The following is a 19,348-nucleotide window of genomic DNA, read 5'->3' on the forward strand; positions in this document are numbered from 1 at the left end:
CTATTAGATGAATGGAAAACTGATTTAAACAATGTACTAACAAGGAATTGTCCTTGATTTTTGTACTTTGTAGCATTCCTCAAATTCTTTTCACATCTTCCCTTGCTGTAAAAACTGCATTTAAGTTTTGCAGAAAATGAAGCAATTGAAAAGGAAAAGCAATTTCAGTGTACAAGAAACTCAGACACTCTTGAAAGAAATTACAGAAAGGAAGGAAGGAATTTTTTCTAAGCAGCTTAATACAACAATTAATGTGATGAAGCAAATGGCTTGGGAGGAGATTGCACAGTGTGTGAATGCTGTAGGAGAAGGAGAACAGAGAACAGGGACAGAAGTGAAAAAGAAGTTACCTTGACTGGCAAGCCCTTATGAAGAGGAAGATGAAGGCGAACATTAAGCTAGTTGGTTCAGGTTTTCCACTTCCCACATCTGATTTAGATGACTCTCTCATTGAAGAGATAGATGAAAAGATTGGATTCCGAAGTGATAACAAATTTTGATTGGCAAAATGTGGCAGATTTCAGGGATGCAGGTGGATCCTGAGGTCAAGGAAAAAAGAAAGAAAGAGATCCCCAGAGTCCTGAATTTGAGATTGAAGAAGAAGAAATGTCATCAGTCATACCAGATTCCAGGAGGGAAAATGAACTTCCTGATTTCCCCCACATTGATGAATTTTTTACTCTGAACTCAACACCGTCTAGGTTTGCATATGATGAGCCCCATTTGCTTGTAAACATAGAGAAACAGAAACTAGAACTGGAAAAACGAAGGCTTGATATTGAGACTGAAAGACTACAGGTAGAGAAGGAACGCCTACAGATGGAGAAAGAGAGGCTGCGACATTTAGACATGGAGCATGAGCGACTTCAGCTGGAGAAGGAGCGGTTGCAGATTGAAAGAGAGCTGAGGTTACAGATAGTCAACTCAAAGAAGCCATCTTTGGGAAGTGAACTTGGTCAAGGGGAAAAGTCCATACATCAGCCACAGGATATAGAGACCGAGAAGTTAAAACCTGAGAGAGAACGCTTACAACTGGAAAAAGATAGGCAGCGTTTTTTGGAATCTGAATCGAAGAAGCTGCAGATCGAAAAGAAACGCTTTCAAGTAGCAAGAGACTACAAATTCAAAAGGAAGGACATTTGCAGTGATTTATCTAGGTCTCCATTTATCAAACTTTTGTAAACCATAGGTTTCAGTTTAAAAATCATTGCAGGATTAGCTGTATTGTTTTGTTTTTCTCCTGTTTAATATTAGTTTTTTCAATACGAAAAAGATAATTCTTTGTGGGTAATATATGGTTAAGTGGTCTATGAAAACTATGTGCCCTAGTATAAACAGTATAGCAGAAATTGTTTTACTATACACTTTAATTTAGTAAAATTACACACAGTCTTATATAATCTATGCACTCAGAGTTTACAATTATGTCTGTGTAAAATTCTAGCTCAGTAGTTGTCAACTGGGGATGACTTTGGCCCCCAAAAGACATTTGGCAATGTCTGGCAACATTTTTTGGTTGTCAGAATTGGAACGTTGGGCACATTGCTCCTGGCAATGTAGTAGCTAGGGATGCCTGCATCCTGCAATGCACAGGACAGGTCCCACTCCCCTCCCCCCACCCCCACCCCCGCCCCCGCCAAAAAGAATGATCAAACCCTAAACAGCAATGTTGCTGAAATTGAGGAACCCTGTCTTAGCCTGGCTGAGCACCTCTTAAGCTTTGTTTCAGTTTCAGAATGTTAAAACCACAGATATTTATGTGGGGATTACTTAAATGGCCCAAAACTATGAAACAGTACTGTATAGTATATTGACTATGGGAAGTGATGAAGATTATAGATGTTTTATTTCTTTGTTTCCATCTGTATATAATGTGAGAGTCAGAAAAGAATATAGGCAACATCAGAGGTTGTCTAAAGTGGGTTACTTTCCAAAGCAGTTCACCCATCTAGCTATCGGTGCTTTAGAAACAGCACACATTTTTGTAAGCTTTATGCTTTCTTCTGTGACTCCATTGACTAAGCCAGTAGTTTAGACAAAAATTTTCATTTCAACCATGTACTGAAATTTAATATACTTGGTTGAAGCTAGTAAGAATGTTACCAGTTTAAAAATGGTGCCAGTGGTCAATGAACTGGAACTCAGCAAGTGGTCATTTGATTTTTAAAATAGATAATAGCTATTTGGAACTGGGAGTGGGGGTGGGGGAAAATGTCCTCTGTATCCAATAGTAATGATGATGGTGATGAAATAGTGATAGTAGTGGTGTATTATGAATTAGGGAAGCACTTACTGCACACTATCTGACCTAATCTGTAGAAAAAGTCTTGAGAGTAATATCATTATTCCTGAATCTGAGACTTAGAGAAGTCACACTTCTCTTAAATGACTGACTTCATATATCATGATGTATTTTGTCTTTGTTCTTCCCTGTGAAACAAAGTTTGTATCTTTAGCCAGTCATTTTGATATTTATTCTGAGAACAAGGGTTTACCTAATCTGGTGATTTGCCTTCAGTCCCCTAAAGGTACTTTTTCCACTGTCCAGATGATTGTAATGCACACTAAAGTTGAGAATCACTGCATGAGATCACCTTGCATTTTCCCATTTTCCTATATATAGCCTTAGTACATCTCTTCTATTGACAGATACTACCTTGATTCTAAATTGATTATTGTTAATTTAAGAATATCTTGAAACCAAATTTAGAGAAGAGCTAACACCTATCCAACTCAAACTCTCCCAGAAAATTGTAGAGGAAGGTAAACTCACAAACTCATTCCATGAGGCCACCATCACCCTAATACCAAAACCTGACAAAGATGTCACAAAAAAAGAAAACTACAGGGAAATATCACTGATGAATATAGATGCAAAAATCCTCAACAAAATTCTAGCAAACAGAATCCAACAACATATTAAAAAGATCATATATCATGACCAAGTGGGCTTTATCCCAGGGATGCAAGGATTCTTCAATATTAGCAAATCAATCAATATGATACACCACATTAACAAATTGAAAGATAAAAGCCATATGATTATCTCAATAGATGCAGAGAAAGACTTTGACAAAATTCAACACCATTTATGATTAAAAACTCTCCAGAAAACAGGCATAGAAGGAATGTACCTCAACATAATAAGAGCCATATATGATAAACCCATAGCCAACATTATCCTCGATAGTGAAAAATGGAAAGTATTTCCCCTAAAGTCAGGAACAAGACAAAGTTGCCCACTCTCCCCACTACTATTCAACACAGCTTTGAATGCTTTAGCCACAGAAATCAGAGCAGAAAAAGAAATAAAAGGACTCCAGATTGGAAAAGAAGTAAAATTCTCTTTGTAGATGACATGATCCTCTACATAGAAAACACTAAAGACACCACTTCAAAATTACTAGAGCTAATCAATGAATATAGTGAAGTTACAGGATATTAAATTAATACACAGAAATCCCTTGAATTCCTATACACTAACAATGAGAAAACAGAGAAATTAAGGAAACAAGTCCATTCACCATTGCAATGAAAAGAATAAAATACTTAGGAATAAATCTACCTAAAGAAACAAAAATTTATGTATAGGAAACTATAAAATACTGATGAAAGAAATCAAAGATGACACAAGTAGATGGAAAAATATACCATGTTCATGGATCAGAAGAATCAATATAGTGAAAAATGAGTGTACTACCCAAAGAAATCTATAGATTCAACTCAATCCTTATCAAGCTACCAATGGTATTTTTCACAAAACTAGAACAAATAATTTCACAAATTGTATGGAAATACAAAAAAAACCTCGAATAGCCAAAGCAATCTTGAGAAAGAAGAATGGAACTGGAGGAATCAACCTGCCTGACTTCGGACTATTCCACAAAGTTACAGTCATCGATACAGTATGGTACTGGCACAAAGTAGAGCAACGGATCAAAATAGAAAGCATAGAGTTAAATCCGTGCACCTATGAACACCTTATCTTTGACAAAGGAGGCAAAAATATACAATGGAGAAAAGACAATGTTTTTAATAAGAGGTGCTGGGAAAACTGGTCAACCACCTGTAAATGAATGAAACTAGAACACTTTCTAACACCATACAAGATATAAACTCAGAATGGATTAAAGATCTAAATGTAAGACCAGAAACTGTAAAACTCCTAGAAGAAGACACAGGCAAAGCACTCTATAACATAAATCACAGCAAGAGCCTCTATGACTCATCTCCCAGAGTAATGGAAATATAAGCAAAAATAAACAAATGGGACCTAATTAAACTTAAAGGCTTTTGCACAATGAAAGAAACTATAAGCAAGGTGAAAAGGCAGTCTTCAGAATGGGAGAAAATAATAGCATATGAAACAAAAGACATTAATCCCTAAAATATGCAAGCAACTCAAGCTGCTCACTACCAGAAAAATGAATAACCCAATCAAAAAGTGGGCCAAAGAACTAAACAGACATTCCTCCAAAGAAGACATACAGATGACTAACAAACACACGAAAAGATGCTCAACATCACTCATTATCAGAGAAATGCAAATCAAAACCACAATGAGGTACCATCTCACGCCGGTCAGAATGGCTGCTATCAAAAAGTCTACAGACAATAAATGCTGGAAAGGGTGTGGAGAAAAGGGAACCCTCTGACACTGTTGGTGGGAATGCAAACTAGTACAGCCACTATGGAGAACAGTGTGGAGATTCCTTAAAAAGCTGGAAATAGAACTGCCATATGACCCAACAATCCCACTGCTGGGCATACACACCAAGGAAACCAGATTGAAAGAGACTCTTGTACCCCAATGTTCATTGCAGCACTGTTTACAATAGCTAGGACAGGAAAGCAACCTAGATGTCTATCGGTAGCTGAATGGATAAGAAAGCCGTGGTACCTATACCCAATGGAATATTACTCTGCCATTAAGAATAATGCATTTGAATCAGTTCTAATGAGGTGGATGAAACTGGAGCCTATTATATAGAGTGAAAGTCAGAAAGAAAAACACCAATACAGTATATTAACACATATATGGAATTTAGAAGGATGGTAACAACAATCCTATACAAGAGACAGCAAAAGAGACACAGATATAAAGAACCGACTTTTGGACTCTGTGGGAAAAGGGGAGCACAGAATGATTTGAGAGAGTAGCACTGAAACATGTATACTACCATATTTGAAATAGGTGAACAGTCCAAGTTCGATGCATGAAAAGGGCACTCAAAGCCAGTACACTGGGACAACCTAGAGGGATGGGATGGGGAGGGAGGTGGAAGGGGCTTCAGGATCGGGAACACATGTACACCTGTGGCTGTTTCATGTCAGTTTATGGCAAAAATCACAATATTGTAATTAGCCTCCAATTAAAATAAGTAAAAATAAAAAAAATTTAAAAACCACATGTAACATTTGAGTATGGGTATATAAGGCAAAAATATACATCTTAGTTATCTTGCATTTGAAATAGTGTTATTTTTCTCTAATTGAAGTAAATGCTATCATGGGGGGGAAATACCCAATCCAGGACCTTAGCCTTAGAGATTTTCATTTAGTAAGTTCTAGATTCGGATCCTAGGAACTCATAGCTTTTATAGGCACTGCAAATAATTCTTATCAGTAAGCAGGCCGGGAAATATACTAAGGTAGAGACTGAGAACCCAACTCTAAGTCAAGTAGGTTTGGGTTTGTATCTTTGTTCCACCATAGAGTGGTTTAAAAGCTGTACAAGCTTGAGCAAATTACTTAAATATTCTGTGGCCCAAGTGTTTTATTGACAAAACAGATAATAGTTATACCTCCTACAACATGTTTTTGTAAGAATTAAATAACACACATGACGTACTTGACAGTGGGAAATGTTCAGTAAATGTCCTTTGTCTCCTCTCTTTTGTCTTGTTTGCTTTCAGCAGAACCATCTTCTCCTAATTCTCTGACATGCTACTACAGCTTTACATTCTACAATTAGAGTTAAAATTTTAAATCTGAAAAGTACACAAATCTTCCTTGACAGAGGGAATTGATGGGACAAAGTAAAACTTTGCCTAATACACAGTTTAGCTTTGACTTGGCCCTAAACATTCCTTCTTAGGCTCAACTATGAGTATTTCATTTATTAATTTATTCATTTAACCGAGTTCCTAATGTATGTCACCAGTGTAGTAGGCTTGAAATAGCAAGAAAATCAGATGTGTTCCCTATTTTCCTTGAGCTCACTTAGTGTTCTGTCACTTCTTCAAGTCTCTCCAGGCTTGACTTTTGCCTAATCTCTATTGATAACAAACAATTTCGATTTGGCCCCATTTTTGTTTTCAAATCCCTCTTTCAGGGCTTTGAACCTTAGAAAGTTCTTTGGCTTCCGCCTCTGCTCTGTCCAGATGAGAATTCCCTTTTTCTCTTTGACCCACATCTCTCACCTTTTTCTCAAGTTTAACTTTGGCTGATGCCAGATAGAGAATGAAGTTCAAATCTCCTGTATACACCTGAGCAGAGGGTCAGACAACCAGGTTACAGATCCCTAAAATGGGTAAGAGATCTTAGAAGTCTACAAGGAATTTAAAATCTATTGCATGTTTTATTTTCACAACATGCAATGTAGAATGTATACATGATTCAAAATTTTGAACACAATTAAAAAACTTTTTCTCATTAATTTCCTATCCTGCTATCTGTATTCAACCCTATATAATATGTCATGTTGAGGGGGTGGTCCCGAGATGACTGAGGAATAGGATGGGGAGATCACTTTCTCCCCTACAAATTCATCTAAAAATCAGTTGAATGTTGAGCAACTTCCACAAAACAACTTTTGAATGCTGGCAGAGGACACCAGGCACTGAGAAAGCCTGCCCAATCTCTTCCAAAGGAGGTAGAACAAAATATAAAAGATGAAAACAGAGACAAAAGATTTAGAGATGGAGACCTGTCCTGGGGAGGGAGTCATGAAGGAGTAGGATAACCCTCTCATAAGCTGTCTAGGTTTCTCAGCTTTTCTTCCAAAGACCAAGCATCCTTTAATTTCATGGCTGCAGCCACCATCTACAGTGATTTTGGAGCCCAAGAAAATAAAGTCTGCCACTGTTTCCACTGTTTCCCACGTGTTTGTCATGAAGTGATGGGTCAGATGCCATGATCTTAGTTTTCTGAATGTTGAGCTTTAAGCCAACTTTTTCACTCTCCTCATTCACTTTCATCAAGAAACTTTTTAGTTTTTCTTTACTTTCTGCCATGAGTGTGGTATCATTTGCATAACTCCAGCTTGTCCTTCATCCAGTCCCGCGTTTCTCGTGATATACTCTGTATATAAGTTAAATAAGCAGGGTGACAATATACAACTTTGATGTAATCCTTTCCTGATGTGGAACCAGTCTAGGTCTAACTGTTGCTTCCTGATCTGCATACAGATTTCTCAAGAGGCAGGTCAGGTGGTCTGGCATTCCCATCTCTTTAAGAATTTTCCAGTTTGTTGTGGTCCACACAGTCAGAGGCTCTGGCATAGTCAATAAAGCAGAAATAGATATTGTTCTGGAACTTTATTGCTTCCAGATGTTCAAGCTGGTTTTACAAAAGGCAGAGGAACTAGAGATCAAATTGCCAACATCTGCTGGATCATGGAAAAAGCAAGAGAGTTCCAGAAAAACATCTACTTCTGCTTTATTGACTATGCCAAAGCCTTTGACTGTGTGGATCACAATAAACTGTGGAAAATTCTGAAAGAGATGGGGATACCAGACGACCTGACTTGCCTCTTGAGAAACCTATATGCAGGTCAGGGAACAACAATTAGACCTCGACATGGAACAACAAACTGGTTCCAAATAGGAAAAGGAGTACGTCAAGGCTGTATATTGTCACCCTGCTTATTTAACTTCTATGCAGAGTACATCATGAGAAACTCTGGGCTGGAAGAAGCACAAGCTGGAAGCAAGATTTCTGGGAGAAATATCAATAACCTCAATATGCAGGTGACACCACTCTTATGGCAGAAAGTGAAGAGGAACTAAAAAGCCTCTTGATGAAAGTGAAAGAGCAGAGTGAAAAGTTGGCTTAAAGCTCAACATTTAGAAAACGAAGATCATGGAATCTGGTCCCATCACTTAATGGGAAATAGATGGGGAAACAGTGTCAGACTTTATTTATTTATTTTTTTTGGCTCCAAAATCACTGCAGATGGTGACTGCAGCCATGAAATTAAAAGACGCTTACTACTTGGAAGGAAAGTTATGACCAACCTAGATAGCATATTCAAAAGCAGAGGCATTACTTTGCCAACAAAGGTCCGTCTAGTCAAGGCTATGGTTTTTCCAGTGGTTATGTATGGATGTGAGAGTTGGACTGTGAAGAAAGCTGAAAGCCGAAGTATTGATACTTTTGAACTGTGGTGTTGGAGAAGACTCTTGAGAGTCCCTTGGACTGCAAGGACATCCAACCAGCCCATCCTAAAGGAGATCAGTCCTGCATGTTCATTGGAAGGACTGATGCTGAAGCTGAAACTCCAATACTTTGACCACCTCATGCGAAGAGTTGACTCATTGGAAAAGACCCTTATGCTGGGAGGAATTGAGGGCAGGAGGAGAAGGGGACAAAAGAGGATGAGATGTCTCAATAGCATCACTGATTCGATGAACATGAGTTTGAGTGAACTCTGGGAGTTGGTGATGGACAGGGAGGCCTGGGGTGCTGTGATTCATGGTGTTAGAAAGAGTCGGACACCACTGAATGAGTGAACTGAACTGATTGCTTTTTCGATGATCCAACGGATGTTGGCAATTTTATCTCTGGTCTACAAATAATCTACAGAGCAAGTCAAAACATAAGAATAATAAATGCTTTTCTTGAGTCATTGCTGTCAGAGTCCTTTCACGCACTGGGAGTCTCAGTCCATCTCACCTCCCAAGGATGCCCTCCAACACTGTACTAATCTCTGGACCTGCTGTGGGGGCAGCACAAATTCTAATCTGTTTCTCCTCCTATGTGTTCTTGCCTCCAATGTCTACAGATATCAGTACTAGTGCATTTTCTTTTGTGTAAGCTCTCAGTGACTTTTTATATATTCCATAGACACAGAATCTGCCTAGTTGATTGTGTGGGTTTAATCTGCAGCTTATACAGATGGTGGGAAGGTTTTGGGTCTTCTTCCTTAGCCACACTGCCCCTGGGTTTCATTTGTTGTTTTGAGTAGAAGAGGTGTTAGCTGTTCTGTAAATTTTTGGTAGAATTCACCTGTGAAGCCATCTGGTCCTGGGCTTTTGTTCGTTGGAAGATTTTTGATTACAGTTTTGATTTCCATTCTTGTGATGGGTCTAAGATTGTCTGTTTCTTCTTGGTTCAGTTTTGGAAGGTTATACTTTTCTAAGAATTTGTCCATTTCTCCAAGTTGTCTAGTTTATTGGTATATAGTTGCTCATAGTAGTCTCTTATGATTTTTTGTACTTGTGTGTTATCTGCTGTGATTTCTCCATTTTCTTTTCTAATTTTATTGATTTGATTATTTTCCCTTTTATTCTTCATGAGTTAGCTAATGGTTTGTCTATTTTATTTATATTCTCAAAGAACCATCTTTTAGTTTTGTCATTTTTCCTATTGTCTCCTTCGTTTCCTTTTCATTTATTTCTGCTCTGATTTTTATGATGAGTTTCCTTCTACTAACTTTGGTGTTTTTCTGTTCTTTTTCTAACTGCTTTAGGTGTAAAGTTAGGTTGTTTATTCGGTATTTCACTTGTTTCTTGAAGTAAGCTTGTATTGCTATGAATCTCCGTCCTAGCCCTGCTTTTACTGAATCACATAGGTTTTAGGTTGTCATGTTTTCATTTTCATTTGTTTCTATGCATATTTTGATTTCCTTTTTGATTTGTTCCATGATCTCTTAGTTATTCGGAAGTGTGTTGTTTAGCCTCTGTATGTTCATATTTTTAATAGTTTTTTTTTCCCTGTAGTTGACATCTAATCTTAAAGCATTATGATCAGAAAAGATCCTTGAATTGATTTTAATTTTAAAAAATTTACCAAGGCTTGATTTACAGCCCTGGATGAGATCTTTCCTGGAGAATGTTCCATGTGCTCTTTAAGATAAAGGTGAAATTCATTCGTTTTTGGTGAAATGCCATGTAGACATGAATTAGGTCTAACTGGTCCATTGTATCATTTAAAGCTTGTGTTTCCTTGCTAATTTTCTGTTGGGTTGATCTATCCATAGGCGTGAGTGGGGTATAATAGTCCCCCACTATTATTGTGTTACTGTTAATTTCCCCTTTTATACTTGTTAGAATTTGCCTTATGTATTGAGATGCTCCTATGTTGGGTGCAGATATATTTATAATTGTTATATCTATTTCTTGGATTGATCTTTAGATCATTAGGTAGTGTGCTTCTTTGTCTCTTATTTGGCCTTTATTTCAAAGTCTATTTTATCTGATATTAGTATTGCTACTCCTGCTTTCTTTTGGCCTCCATTTGCATGAAATGTCATTTTCAAGCCCCTCACTTTCAGTCTGTATGTGTCCCTAGGTTTGAGGTGGGTCTCTTGTAGACAGCATATACAGGTGTCTTGTTTTTGTATCCATTCAGCCAGTCTTTGTTTTTTGGTTGGAGCATTGAACCCATTTACATTTAAGGTAATTATTGATAAGTATGATCCCATTACCATTTACTTGGTTGTTTTGGGTTCGTTTTTATAAACCTTTTCTGTGTTTCCTGTCTAGAGAACATCCTTCAGCATTTGTTGAGGAGCTGGTTTGGTGGTGCCGAATTCTCTTAGCTTTTGCTTATCTATAATACTTTTGATTTCCCCTTTGAATCTGAATGAGATCCTTGCTTGGTAGAGTAATCTTGGTTTTCAGTTCTTCTCTTTCATTACTTTAAGTGTGTCCTGTCATTCCCCACTGGTCTGAAAAGTTTCTATTGAAAGATCAGCTGTGATCCTCATGGGGATCCCCTTGTGTGTTATTTGCTGCTTTTCCCTTGCTGTTTTTAATATTCTCTCTTTGTGTTTGATATTTGTTACTTTAACTAATATGTGTCTTGGAGTGTTTTGCCTTGGGGTTATCCTGTCTCTGGGTCTTTTGGACTTGGGCGTCTATTTCCTTCCCAATTTTAGGGACATTTTGACTTTTATCTCCTCAAGTATTTTCTCATGCCCTTTATTTTTGTCTTCTTCTAGGACATCTAAGATTCAAATGTTGGGGCAATTAACATTGTCCCAGAGGTCTCTGAGGTTGTCCTCATTTCTTTTAATTCCTTTTCTCTTCTTTCCTCTCTGCTTCATTTATTTCCACCATTCTATCTTCCACCTCACTTATCTACTCTTCTGCCTCTGTTATTTTATAGTTGGTTCCCTCCAGAGTGATTTCATTTCATTTATTTATTTCTTTTAAAAATTTGTTTTACTTTCTATTATTCTATTGGTTTTGCCATACATTGACATGAGTCTGCCATGAGTGTGCATGTGTTCCCCATCCTGAACCCCTCTCCCACCTCCCACTCCATCCCATTCCTCTGGATCATCCCAGTGCACCAGCCCCGAGCACCCTGTATCATGCATCAAACCTGGACTGGCGATTCACTTCACATGTGATATTTTACATGTTTCAATACCATTCTCCCATATTATCCCACTCTCGCCATCTCCCACAGAGTCCAAAAGACTGTTCAATATATCTGTATCTCTTAAGCTGTCTCGCATACAGGGTTATTGTTACCTCCTTTCTAAATTCCATATATATGTGTTAGTTTACTGTATTGGTGTTTTTCTTTCTGGCTTACTTCACTCTGAATATTAGGTCCAGTTTCATCAATCTCATTAGAACTGATTCAAATGTATTCATTTTAATGGCTGAGTAATATTCTATTATATATATGTACCACAGCTTTCTTATCCATTCATGTGCTGATGGACATCTAGGTTGCTTCCGTGTCCTGGCTATTGTAAACAGTACTGCGATGAACATTGGGGTACACGTGTCTCTTTCAATTCTGGTTTCCTCAGTGTGTATGCCCAGCAGTGACATTGCTGGGTCATATGGCAGTTCTATTTCCAGTTTTTAAAGGAATCTCCACACTGTTTTCCATAGTGGCTGTACTAGTTTGCATTCCCACCAACAGTGTCAGAGGATTCCATTTTCTTCACACCCTCTCGAGCGTTTATTGCTTGTAGACTTTTGGATCGCAGCCATTCTGACTGGCGTGAAATGGTACCTCATTGTGGTTTTGATTTGCATTTCTCTTAATGAGTGATGTTGAGCATCTTTTCATGTGTTTGTTAGCCATCTGTATGTCTTCTTTGGAGAAATGTTTATTTAGTTCTTTGGCCCATTTTTTGATTGGGTCATTTATTTTTCTGGAATTGAGCTGCAGGAGTTGCTAGTATATTTTTGAGATTAGTTGTTTGTCAGTTTCTTCACTTGCTATTATTATCTCCCATTCAGAAGGCTATCTTTTCACCTTGCTTATAGTTTCCTTTGTTGTGCAGAAGCTTTTAATTTTAATTGGATCCCATTTGTTTATTTTTGCTTTTATTTCCAGTATTCTGGGAGGTGGGTCATAGAGGATCCTGTTGTGGTTTATTTTGGAGAGTGTTTTGCCTATGTTTCCTTCTAGGAGTTTAATAGTTTCTGGTCTTACATTTAGATCTTTATTCCATTTTGAGTTTATTTTTGTGTATGGTGTTAGAAAGTGTTCTAGTTTCATTCTTTTTTTTTTTTTTAAGTTGAACTTTTATTTTATTTTTTAAATTTTATTTTTACTTTATTTTACTTTACAATACTGTATTGGTTTTGCCATACATTGACATGAATCCACCACGGGTGTATACAAGCTCCCAGTCCTGAATCCCCCTCCCACCTCCCACCCATATCATCTCTCTGGATCATCCCCATGCACCAGCTCCAAGCATCCTGTATCCTGTATCGAACATAGACTGGCATTTCGTTTCTTACATGATAGTATACATGTTTCAAAGCCATTCTCCCAAATCATCCCACCCTCTCCCTATCCCTCAGAGTCCAAAAGTCCGTTCTATACATTTGTGTCTCTTTTGCTGTGTTGCATTACAAGTGGTTGACCAGTTTTCCCAGCACCACTTGTTAAAGACATTGTCTTTTCTCCATTGTATGTTCTTGCCTCCCTTGTCAAAGATATGATGTCCATGGGTGCGTGGATTTATCTCTGGGCTTCCTATTTTGTTCCATTGATCTGTATTTCCGACTTTGTGCCAGTACCATACTGTCTTGATGACTGTGGTTTTGTAGTAGAGACTGAAGTCAGGCAGGTTGATTCCTCCAGTTCCTATCTTCTTTCTCATATTGCTTTGGCTATTTGAGGTTTCCTGCATTTCCATACAAATTGTGAAATTATTTGTTCTAGTTCTCTGAAAAATACCATTGGTAGCTTGATAGGGATTTCATTGAATCTATAGATTACTTTGGGTAGTATACTCATCTTCACTATATTGATTCTTCTGATCCATGAACATGGTATATTTCTCCATCTATTTGTGTCCTCTTTGATTTCTTTCACCAGTGTTTTATAGTTTTCTATATATGGGTCTTTTTTTTCTTTAGGTAGACGTATTCCTAAGTGTTTTATTCTTTTCATTGCAATGGTGAATGGAATTGTTTCCTTAATTTCTCTTTCTGTTTTCTCATTGTTATTATATAGGAATGCAAAGGATCTCTCTGTGTTAATTTTATATCCTGCAACTTTTCTATATTTTTTGATTAGCTCTAATAATTTTCTGTTGGTGTCTTCAGGGTTTTCTATGTAGAGGATCATGTCATCTGCAAACAGTGAGAGTTTTACTTCTTTTCCAATCTGGATTCCTTTTATTTCTTTTTCTGCTCTGATTGTGGGGGCCAAAACTTCCAAAACTTTGTTGAATAGTAGTGGTGAGAGTGGGCACCCTCGTCTTGTTCCTAACTTTAGGGGAAATGCTTTCAATTTTTCACCATTGAGGATAATGTTTGCTGAGGGTTTGTCATGTATAGCTTTTATTTTGTTAAGGTATGTTCCTTCTATTCCTGCTTTCTGGAGGGTTTTTTTATCATAAATGGATATTGAAATTTGTCAAAGCCTTTCTCTGCATCTATTGTTATAATCATATGGTTTTTATTTTTCAGTTTGTTAATGTGGTGTATTACATTGATTGATTTGCAGATATTGAAGAATCCTTGCATCTTTGGGATTAAAGCCCACTTGGTCATAGTTTATGATCTTTTTAATATGTTGTTAGATTCTGTTTGCTAGAATTTTGTTAAGGATTTTTGAATTTATGTTCATCAGTGATATTGGCCCATAGTTTTCTTTTATTGTGGCATCTTTGTCAGGTTTTGGTACTAGGGTGATGGTGGCCTCATAGAATGTGTTTGGAAGTTTACCTTCCTCTGCAATTTTCTGGAAGAGTTTAAGTAGCATAGGTGTTAGTTCTTTTCTAAATTTTTTGGTAGAATTCAGCTGTGAAGCCATCTGGTCCTGGGCTTTTGTTTATTGGAAGATTTCTGATTACAGTTTCAATTTCCGTGTTTGTGATGGGTCTGTTAATATTTTCTATTTCTTCCTGGTTCAATTTAGGAAAGTTGTACTTTTCTAAGAATTTGCCCATCTCTTCCAAGTTGTCCATTTTATTTGCATATAGTTTCTGATAGTAATATCTTAGGATCCTTTTTATTTCTGTGTTGTCTGTTGTGATCTCTCCCTTTTCATTTCTAACTTTGTTGATTTGATTTTTGTTCCTTTGTTTCTTGATGAGTCTGGCTAATGGTTTGTCAATTTTATTTATCTTCTCAAAGAACCAGCTTTTGGTTTTGTTGATTTCTGCTATGGTCTCTCTTGTTTCTTTTGCATTTATTTCTGCCCTAATTTTTAAGATTTCTTTCCTTCTACTAAGCCTGGGGTTCATTATTTCTTCCTTTTCAAGTTGCTTTAGATGCAGAGTTAGGTTATTTATTTGACTTTTTTCTTGTTTCTTGAGGTATGCCTGTATTGCTATGAATCTCCCCCTTAGTACTGCTCTTACAGTGTCACATAGGTTTTGGGTTGTTGTGTTTTCATTTTCATTCGTTTCTATGCATAGTTTGATTTCTTTTTTGATTTATACTCTGCTTTGTTCGTTTTTCAGAAGCTTGTTGTTCAGCCTCCATATGTTGGAATTTTTAATAGTTTTGTAATTGACATCTAATCGTATTGCATTGTGGCCAGAAAAGATGCTTGGAGCGATTTCCATTTTTTTTTATAAATTTACCAATGCTAGATTTATGGCCCAGGATGTGATCTATCTTGGAGAAGGTTCCATGTGCACTTGAGAAAAAGGTGAAATTCATTGTTTTGGGGTGAAATGTCCTATAGATATCAATTAGGTCTAACTGGTTTATTGTATCATTTAAAGTTTGTGTTTCCTTGTTAATTTTCTGTTTAGATGATCTGTCCATAGGTGTGAGTGGGGTATTAAAGTCTCCCACTATTATTGTGTTATTGTTAATTTCCCCTTTCATACTTGTTAGCATTTGTCTTACATATTGTGGTGCTCTTTTGTTGGGTGCATATATATGTATGATTGTTATATCTTCTTCTTGGATTTATCGTTTGATCATTATGTACTGTCCATCTTTGTCTCTTTTCACAGCCTTTGTTTTAAAATCTATTTTATCTGATATGAGTTTTGCTACTCCTGCCTTCTTTTGGTCTCTATTTGTATGGAATATGTTTTTACACCCCTTCACTTTCAGTCTGTATGGTGTCCCTTGTTTTCAGGTCGGTCTCTTGTAGACAACATATATAGGGGTCTTGTTTTTGTATCCATTCAGCCAGTCTTTGTCTTTTGGTCGGGGCATTCAACCCATTTACATTTAAGGTAGTTATTGATAAGCATGATCCCGTTGCCATTTACTTTATTGTTTTGAATTCGAGTTTATACACCTTTTCTGTGTTTCCTGTCTAGAGAAGATGCTTTAGCATTTGTTGGAGAGCTGGTTTGGTGGTGCTGAATTCTCTCAGCTTTTGCTTGTCTGTAAAGCTTTTGATTTCTCCTTCATATTTGAATGAGATCCTTGCTGGGTACAGTAATCTGGGCTGTAGGTTATTTTCTTTCATCACTTTAAGTATGTCTTGCCATTCCCTTCTGGCCTGAAGAGTTTCTATTGAAAGATCAGCTGTTATCCTTATGGGAATCCCCTTGTATGTAATTTGTTGTTTTTCCCTTGCTGTTGCTTTTAATATTTGTTCTTTGTGTTTGATCTTTGTTAATTTGATTAATATGTGTCTTGGGGTGTTTTGCCTTGGGTTTATCCTGTTTGGAACTCTCTGTGTTTCTTAGACTTGGGTGATTACTTCCTTCCTCATTTTAGGGAAGTTTTCAACTATTATCTCTTCAAGTATTTTCTCATGATGTTTCCTTTTGTCTTCTTCTGGGACTCCTGTGATTCAAATGTTGGGGTGTTTGACATTGTTCCAGAGGTCTCTGAGGTTGTCCTCATCTCTTTTAATTCTTTTTTCCTCTCTGATTCATTTATTTCTACCATTCTATCATCTACCTCACTTATCCTATCTTCTGCCTCAGTTATTCTACTATTGATTCCCTCCACAGTGTTTTTGATCTCATTTATTGCATTATTCATTATATGTTGACTCTTTTTTATTTCTTCTAAGTCCTTGTTACACCTTTCTTGCATCTTCTTGATCCTTGTCTCCAGGCTATTTATCTGTAATTCCAATTTGTTTTCAAGATTTTGGATCATTTTCACTATCATTATTCAGAATTCTTTATCAGGTAGAGTCCTTATCTCTTCCTCTTTTGTTTGGTTTGGTGCGCATTTATCCTGTTCCTTTACTTGCTTGATATTTCCGTGCCTTTTTTAATATTTTGTGTTTGGCGTGGCCTTTTTGTACTCTGGAAGTTGGTTCCTCTTATTGTGGAGGTTCCTTGATATGGGTAGGGGTTGGATGGTTGGCTTGTCAAGGTTTTCTGTTTAGGGAAGCTTGTGTTGGTGTTCTGGTGGGTTGAGCTGGATTTCTTCTTTCTGGAGTGCAGTGAAGTGTCCAGTAGTAAGTTTTGAGATGTCAGTTGGTTTCGTGTGACTTTGGTTAGCCTGTGTATAGAAGCTCAGGGTCATGTTCTTGTGTTGCTGGAGAATTTGCATGGTATGTCTTGCTCTGGAGCTTGTTCGCTCTTGGGTCATGCTTGGTTTCAGTGTAGGTATGAAGGCATTTGATGAGCTCCTATCGATTAATGTTCCCTGGATTCAGGAGTTCTCTGGTGTTCTCAGGATTTGGACTTAAGCCTCCTGCCTCTGGTTTTCATTCTTATTCTTACAGTAGCCTCAAGACTTGTCCATCTTTACAGCACTGATGATAAAACATATAGGTTAATGATGAAAAGTTTCTCCACAGTGAGGGACACCCGGAGAGGTACAGAGAGTTACATGGAGAAGAGAAGAGGGAGGAGGAAGATAGATGTGACCAGGAGGAGAAGAAGGGGTATCAAAAGGGCAGAGAGCAAGCTATCCAGTAATCACTTCCCTATGTGCTCTCCATAGTCTGAATCCTTCAGAATTGTTCACGGAGTTACACAGAGAAGAGAAGAAGGAGGAAAGAGACAGAGGTGGCCAAGAGGATAAAATGGGGAATCAAAAGGAGAGAGACAGATCCAGCCAGTAATCTGTTTCTTAAGTGTTCTCCATAGCCCGAAACACACGAAGAAATTTACCTAGTTGGGTAGAGAAGAAAAGGGGGAGGGGCAATAGAGGCGACCTGGTGGAGAAAAAGGAGAGTCAAGAGAGGGAGAGAGCAGTCAGGCCAGTGATCTCGCTCCCAAGTAAAAATGGGTACTGAAGATTGGGTTCTTAAATGTACAAAGTTGATAACAAATACCAAAAAGCAAAGATTAAAAATCTTGAGTGGAGGTTAGATTCTCAAAAATACAATAGTTTAAAAAAACAAACAAACAAAAAAACAAAACAAAAAGAAAACCCAAAGTCACAGAAATTATTACATATATATATATATATATGAAGTTTGCTTTAAAAATAGGGTCTTTCTTTTTTGGTAAGGTAATTGTAGGCTATAAAAATGAAAATTAAAGGAGTAATGGGGACTTAAAATAACAAAAAAATAAAATAAAGTAAAAAATAATTTTTAATTTAAAAAATGATGAGTAAAAATATATCTAAGTCTTTCTCTGGAGCTGTTGTGGACAGTGTGCAGTCACTTCATTTTCAGATAGTTCCTTGGTCTGGCTTGTACTTCTCATGGTCTATAGGTCCCTTCCTATGTAGTCAGTGCTAACTACAGGGTTTTAATCTATTGCACCTGTCACTTCCCAAGCGGTTCCTTCTGCTTATTTTAGCTTCTTCTGTTTGCTGGACTCTTCAGTGTCTAATTTCCGCCCTGACACAAGGGGCACAGTGGTGGTCACATTTTATTTTAGCCTCGCTTATTCCAGAGTGATTTTAATCTTACTTATTGCATTGTTCATTATTGATTGACTATTCTTTATTTATTCTATGTCCTTGTTAAACATTTCTTGCACCTTCTCAATCCTTGTCTCTAGTCTGTTTATCTGTAACTTTATTTTGTTTTCAGGATTGTGGATCATTTTTACTATCATTATTACGAATTCTTCTAAAGGTAGACTCCCTATCTCCTCCTCTTTTGTTTGGTTTGTTGAGTTTTTATCATGTTCCTTCATCTGCTGTATATTTCTCTGCCTTTTCATTTCGTTTAGATTGTGTGTTTGGGGTACCCTTTCTACAGGCTGGAAGTTTGTGATTCCTCTTAATAGAGGGTCTGCTCCCTGTGGGTGGGGTTGGACAAATGGCCTCTCAAGGTTTCCTGGATGGGGGAGCTTGTGTCTGTGTTCTGGTGGGTGGAGATGGATCTCTTCTCTCTGCAGTACAATGAAGTGTCCAGTACTGAGTCTATGGGTTTGGTATGGCTTTTGGCAGCCGTCTTTCAATTTTCAGAATTGTATTCCTGTTAGCTAGAGAATTAGCATGTTGTGCCTTGCACTGGAGCTTGTTGGCTCTTGTGTTAATCTTGGTTTGAGTATACGTATGAAGACTAAGCACTAAGAATGGGCAGCTGTGACTGGTGCACTAAGCATGGCTAAGAGGAGGTACCCCACATCTGAGGTCAGGGGCAGAAGCTGGGAGGACCCCATGCCCGAGGGGCAGCGGCCAAGAGTGCCAGGCTGCAATGGTGCAGGAACGGCTGAGAGGAGCTACCCCACGTGCGAGGTCAGGGGCGGTGGCTGGGAGGAGCCACCTCATGTGTGAGGCCAGGGGCGGCCGGGAGGAGCCACCCCATGTCCAAGGTAAGGGGCGGCGGCCGGGAGGAGCCACCTTGCGCCCGAGGCCAG

General features: G+C 37.8%; 1 pseudogene; it reads left to right on the top strand.

The window, feature by feature from the left end:
* The first annotated feature begins 2 nt into the window (after positions 1-2).
* Positions 3-2,367, top strand: LOC120876130 (annotated as a pseudogene).
* Positions 2,368-19,348: the final 16,981 nt, after the last annotated feature.

Source organism: Oryx dammah, unplaced genomic scaffold, assembly GCF_014754425.2.
Source record: "Oryx dammah isolate SB20612 unplaced genomic scaffold, SCBI_Odam_1.1 HiC_scaffold_17, whole genome shotgun sequence".
Taxonomy (NCBI): Eukaryota; Metazoa; Chordata; class Mammalia; order Artiodactyla; family Bovidae; genus Oryx; species Oryx dammah.